A 6,136-nucleotide genomic window follows, 5' to 3' on the forward strand; every position below is an offset into this window, starting at 1 on the left:
CTTTGTCAAATATTAATTGAGCATAGTGATTTGGGTAGATTTCTGGGTTCTCTATTCTATTCCATTGGTCTACATGTCTGTTCTTGTGCCAGTACCAGGCTGTTTTGAGAACAGTGGCTTTGTAATACAGCTTGATATCTGGTATTGAGATTCCTCCGACTTTGTTCTTCTTTCTCAGGATTGCTGCAGGTATTCAGGGTCTTTTTATTATTGCAGATGAATTTTTGGAGAGTTCATTCGAGGTCTGTGATATATGCCATTGGTATTTTAATGGGGATTGCATTGAATCTATAGATTGCTTTCGGTAGTATGGACATTTTAATGATGTTGATTCTACAAATACATGAACACAATATGTTCTTACATCTGTTTATGTCTTCCTCTATCTCTTTTTTCAGTGCCCTGTAGTTTTCCATGTATAGGTCTTTAACCTCCTTAGTTAAATTTTTTTCCTAGGTATCTTAATTTTTTTGGTGCAATGGTAAATGGGATAGTGTTTTTAGTCTCTCTTTCTGTAAGTTCACTATTGGTGTATAGAAATGCCATAGATTTCTTGGTATTAATTCTGTATCCTGCTACATCGCCGAATTCATTTATTAAGTCTAATAATTTTTGATGGATTCTTTAGGGTTTTCTATGTACAGTATCCTGTCATCTGAGAATAAGGACAGTTTTACTTCTTTTCCAATGTGGATGCCTTTTATTTCTTCTTCTTGTCTGATCGCAATGACTAGTACTTCCAGTACTATGTGAAACAGGAGTGGTGAGAGTGGGCATCCCTGTCTTGTTCTTGTTCTTAGGGGAAATAGTTTTAATTTTTTCCATTGAGTATGATGTTGTCTGTAGATTTGTCATATAAGACTTTTATTATGTTGAGGTATGATCCCTCTATTTCCATCTTGCTGAGGGTTTTTATCAAGAAAGGGTGTTGGATTTTGTCAAATGTTTTTTCCTGCATCAATTGATATGACTATGTGAATTTTATCTCTCAATTTGTTTATGTGATGTATCATGTTTATTGATTTGCGGATACTGTACCATCCTTGCATCCCCAGGGTAAATCCTACTTGGCCATCGTGTATGTTCTTTCTGATGTAATGCTGGATCCATTTTGCTAAAATTTTGTTTAGGATTTTGGCATCTATGTTCATGAGGGATATTGGCCTGTAATTCTCTTTCTTTGTAACGTCTTTATCAGGTTTTGATATTAGGGTGATGCTGGCTTCATAGAATGAGCTTGGAAGTGTTCCTTCCTCTTGAATTTTTTGGAATAGTCTGAGGAGGATAGGTTTTAATTCTTCCTTGGATGTTTGGTAAAACTCCCCTGTGAAGCCATCTGGCCCTGGGCTTTTGATTGCTGGAAGCTTTTTGATGACTGCTTCAATTTCCTCCATAGTTCCGGCCTTTTTTTGACTGTGAAGCACCTTATTTCCCCTTTAATTTTGAATGATAGCCTTGCTGGATAGAGTATTCTTGGATTCAGTACCTTGTTTGGCATCACTTTGTAAATTATCTTCCATTCCTTTCTGGCCTGATGTGTTTCTGTTGAGAAATCATTTGATAATAAAATGGAAGATCCCTTGTATGTAACTTTCTGTCTCTCTCTTTAAGCCCTGAAGATTCTCTCTTTGGCTTGAACATTTGCCATCACAATTGTGACGTGTCTTGGAGTGGGTCTTTTTGGGGTCATCTTGTCTGGGGCTCTCTGTGCTTGTGTGACAATTTTCTTCCCCAAATCAGTGAAGCATTCTGACATTATTTCTTCAAATAGGTTTTCTAACCCTTGTTCCTCTCCCTGTTTTTCTGGTACCCCTATTATTCATATGTTGCTTCATTTCAGGTTGCTCCCAAATCCCTTAGGCTTTCCTCCTGTCTTTTCATTTTTTTCTCGAATTGCAGTTCAGTTTGGGTTTGTTTTGCTTCTCTGTCTTTTTATTTTATTTTATTTTCTAAAGTTTTACACATGTCTCCTTTTTCCCAAATTAACCCCCTCCCCTATCCCTTCCTAGCCCAGGCAAGCCTCCACTGCCCCAGTGTCTGTGTCCATATTATGCTAATATGCATGCATATAAGTCCTTTGGTTTCTCTCTAATCCCCCCTCCTCTACCTTTTGTCTCTAGATCAATCTATTCTTATTCATCAAATTATGTTGATAATTATATCCCACATATGAGTGATATCATGTGATATTTATCTTTCTCAATATGGCTTATTTCATTTCGCATAATGCTCTCCAGTTCCATCCATGCTGTTGCAAATGGTAACAGTTTCTTCTTTTTTATAGCAGCGTAGTATTCCATTGTGTAGATGTACCACGGTTTTTTAGTCCACTCATCTACTGATGGGCACATAGGCTGTTTCTAAATCTTAGCTATTATAAATTGTGCTGCTATGCACATAGGGGTGTATACATCCTTTCTGATTGGTGTTTCTGGTGCTTGGGACATAGTCCTAGATGTGTGATAACTGGGTCAAATGACAGTTCCATTCAGTTTTTTTTTTAGGAAACTCCTTACTGTTTTCTACAGTGGCTGCACCAGTCTGCATTCCCACCAGCAGTCCAAGAGGGTTCCTTTGTCTCCACATCCTCACCAGCACTTGTCATTTGTTGATTTTTTGATGATAGCCATTCTGACAGGTGTGAGATGGGACCTCATTGTTGTCTTGATTTGCATCTCTCTGATGATTAGTGACTTTAAACATGTTTTCATACGTCTCTCATCCTTCTGTATTTCCTCTTTGAAAAGTGTTTATTTAGGTCCTTTACCCATTTTTTGATTGGATTGTTTATCTCCTTTTGTTAACTTGTATGATATCTCTGTAAATTTTGGAAATTAAATCCTTATCTGAAATGGCATTGGCACATATGTTCTCCTATGCAGTGAGCTTTTTTGTTTTGTTGATGGTTTCTTTTGCTGTGCAGAAGCTTTTTATTTTGATGTAGTCCCATTTGTTTATTTTCTACTTAGTTTCCATTAAGAGCTGTATCAGTAAAGATATTGCTATGACATATGTCTGATATTTTGCTGCCTGTGGAGTCAGAAGATTTTTATGGTTTCCCATTTTCCATATATATAGTGTAAGTTGGTGATCTAGTTTCCTTTTTTTGCATGTATCTGATGAAATTTCGCAGCACCATTTATTGAAGAGACTGTCTTGACTCCATTGTATGCTCTTGCCTCCTTTGTCAAATATTAATTGAGCATAATGGCTTGGGTGTATTTCTGAGTTCTCTGTTGTGTTCCATTGGTCTGTATGTCTGTTCTTGTGCAAGTACCAGGCAGTTTTGAGAATGATGGCTTTGTAATATACCTTGATATCTGGTATTGTGATCCTTCCAACTTTGTTTTTCTTTCTCAGGATTTCTGTGGCTATCCGGGTCCTTTTTTCCCCCAGACGAATTTTTGGAGAGTTTGTTCTAGGTCTTTGAAATATACCATTTGCATTTTAATGGGGATTGCATTGAATCTATAAATTGCTTTGGGTATTATGGACATTTTAATGATGTTGATTCTACCAATCCATGAACACGGTATGTTTTTCAGTTTATGTCTTCCTCCATCTCTTTTTTTCAATGTCCTGTAGTTTTCTGAGTATAGGTCTGTTACCTACCTAGTTAAGTTTATTCCTAGGTATCTTAATTGTTTTGGTGCAATGGTAAATGGGATTGTTTTTTTTTCGTTTCTCTTTCTGTGAGTTCATTATTGGTGTGTAAAAAAGCCATAGATTTCTGGGTGTTAATTTTGTATCCTGCTACATTGCTGATTTCACTTATTAAGTCTAGTAGTTTTTGATGGAATATTTGGGGTTTTCTGTGTACAGTATCATGTCATCTGTGAATAAGGACAGTTTTACTTTTTCTTTTCCAATGTGGATGCCTTATATTTCTTCTTCTTGTCTGATCGCTATGGCTAGCACTTCCAGTACTATATCAAACAGGAGTGGTGAAAGTGGGCATCCCTGTCTTGTTTCTCTTCTTAAGGGAAATATATTTAGTTTTTTCCCATTGAATATGATGTTGGTTGTAGGTTTTTCATATATGAGTTTCTAGTCCCATTTTGCTGAGAGTTTTTATCAAGAAAGGGTATTGGAATTTGTCAAACCTTTTTTCTGCATTAATTGATATGATTATGTGATTTTTGTCTCTCAATATTTTGATGTGATATATCACATTTATTGATTTGTGGATATTGTACTATCCTTGCATCTACGGAATAAATCCCACTTGGTCATGATGTATGTTCTTTCCAATGTAATGCTGGATCCGATTTGCTAGAATTTTGTTGATGATTTTAGCATCTATGTTCATCAAGGGTATTGGCCTCTAGTTCTCTTTTTTTGTGGTGTCTTTATCTGGTTTTGGAATTAGGGTAATGCTGGCTTGATATAAAGAGCTTGGAAATGTGCCTTCCTCTTGAATTTTTTGGAATAGTCTGAGTAGGGTAGGTTTTAATTCTTCTTTGAATGCTTGGTAGAAAGCCCCTGTAAAGCCGTCTGGACCAGAACTTTTGTTTGCTATAAGATTTTTGATTACTGCTTCAAATTCTTCAGTAGTCATTGGCCTATTCAGGTTTTTTTATTTTTCCTGATTGAATTTTTGAAGCTTGTGTTTTTCTAAGACTATGTCCATGTAGTCTAGGTTGTCCGGTTTTTTAGAATGTAGTTGCTCAACATATTTTTTCATATTCCTTTTTATTTCTGTGGTGTCGGTTGTTGCTTCACCTGTTTCATTTCTGATTTTGTTTATTTGGGTCTTCTCACTTTGCTTCTTGGTGAGCCTGGCTAGAGTTTCATCAATCTGTTTTATCCTTTCAAAGAACCAGCTCTTGGTTTCATTGATCTTTTGTAATTTTTTTTTTTTTGGTCTCTATGTCATTTATTTCTGCTCTGATCTTTACTATTTTCTTCCTTCTGCTTACTCTGGGCTTTTCTTGTGTCTCTCTTTTTAATTCTTTGAGTTTTTTTCATGTTTTTTGAGGTAGTCCTGTAGAACTGTGAACTTCCCTCTCAAGACTGTTTTCACTGTGTCCCATTGATTTTGATTTATAGTGTTTTCATTGTCATTTGTTATCAGGATGCTTTTTTATTTCTTCTTTGATCTCTTTGGTAACCCAATCATTGTTTAATAGCATGCAATTTAGCCTCCAACTGTTTGATTTTTTTCATTGTTTTATTGTAGTTTATTTCTAATTTCTAAGCCATTGTGGTCTGAGAAGATGCTTGATATTATTTCTGTCCTCTTGAATTTGAAGACAATTTGCCTTTGTCTGAATATGTGGTCTATCTTTGAAAATATCCCATGTGTATTGTGAAGAATGTATATTCTGTAGCTTTGGGGTGAAGTATTCTGAAGATGTCAATTAAGTCTATCTGATATAGTGAGTCATTTCAGATTGATGTTTCTTTGTTGATTTTTTGTTTAGAGTATTTATCCAGTGGTGTAAATTGGGTATTAAAGTCCCCTACTATGACTGTATTGCTGTCAATCTCTCCCTTTATAACCTCCATAATTTTTTTTTATGAATTTGGGTGCTCCTGTATTGGGTGCATACATGTTTAGCAGAGTTCTATCTTCTTGTTGAATTGCTCCCTTTAGAATTATGAAGTGGCCTTCCTTATCTCTTGTTATGATCTTCACTTTGAGGTCTAAAGGGTCCTATCCATTATTAATAGTGGGGTATTGGAATATATAAGTGATATTATTTCTAATTCTCCCTTTAATCTATTGATGTTTGCTTCATATAATTAGATACTCTGAAGTTAGTTGCATATATATTTGTAATTGTTATATGTTTCTTGTAATTTGATCCTTTTATCCCATTGTATAATGTAGTACTTGGTCTCTTGTGACAGTTTTTATTTAAAGACTATTTTGTTTGGTATAATAGGGTCAATGTGTTCTCTTTCATTTACCATTTGCATGGAATATTATTTTCCATCCTTTCATTTTCAGCCTATGTAAGTCATTTAATCTAAAGTGAGTCAGTGTCCTGTAAACAATATATATAGGATCTTGATTTCATTTCAATCCATTAAGCCATTTTATGTCATTTGACTGGGGATTTTGATTCATTTATTTTTTAGTAAATATCTGTAGGGGAGAACTTACTATTTTTATTCTGTTAGCATTTTCTTT

This window comes from Myotis lucifugus, unplaced genomic scaffold (genome assembly GCF_000147115.1).
Source record: "Myotis lucifugus unplaced genomic scaffold, Myoluc2.0 scaffold_13, whole genome shotgun sequence".
Taxonomy (NCBI): Eukaryota; Metazoa; Chordata; class Mammalia; order Chiroptera; family Vespertilionidae; genus Myotis; species Myotis lucifugus.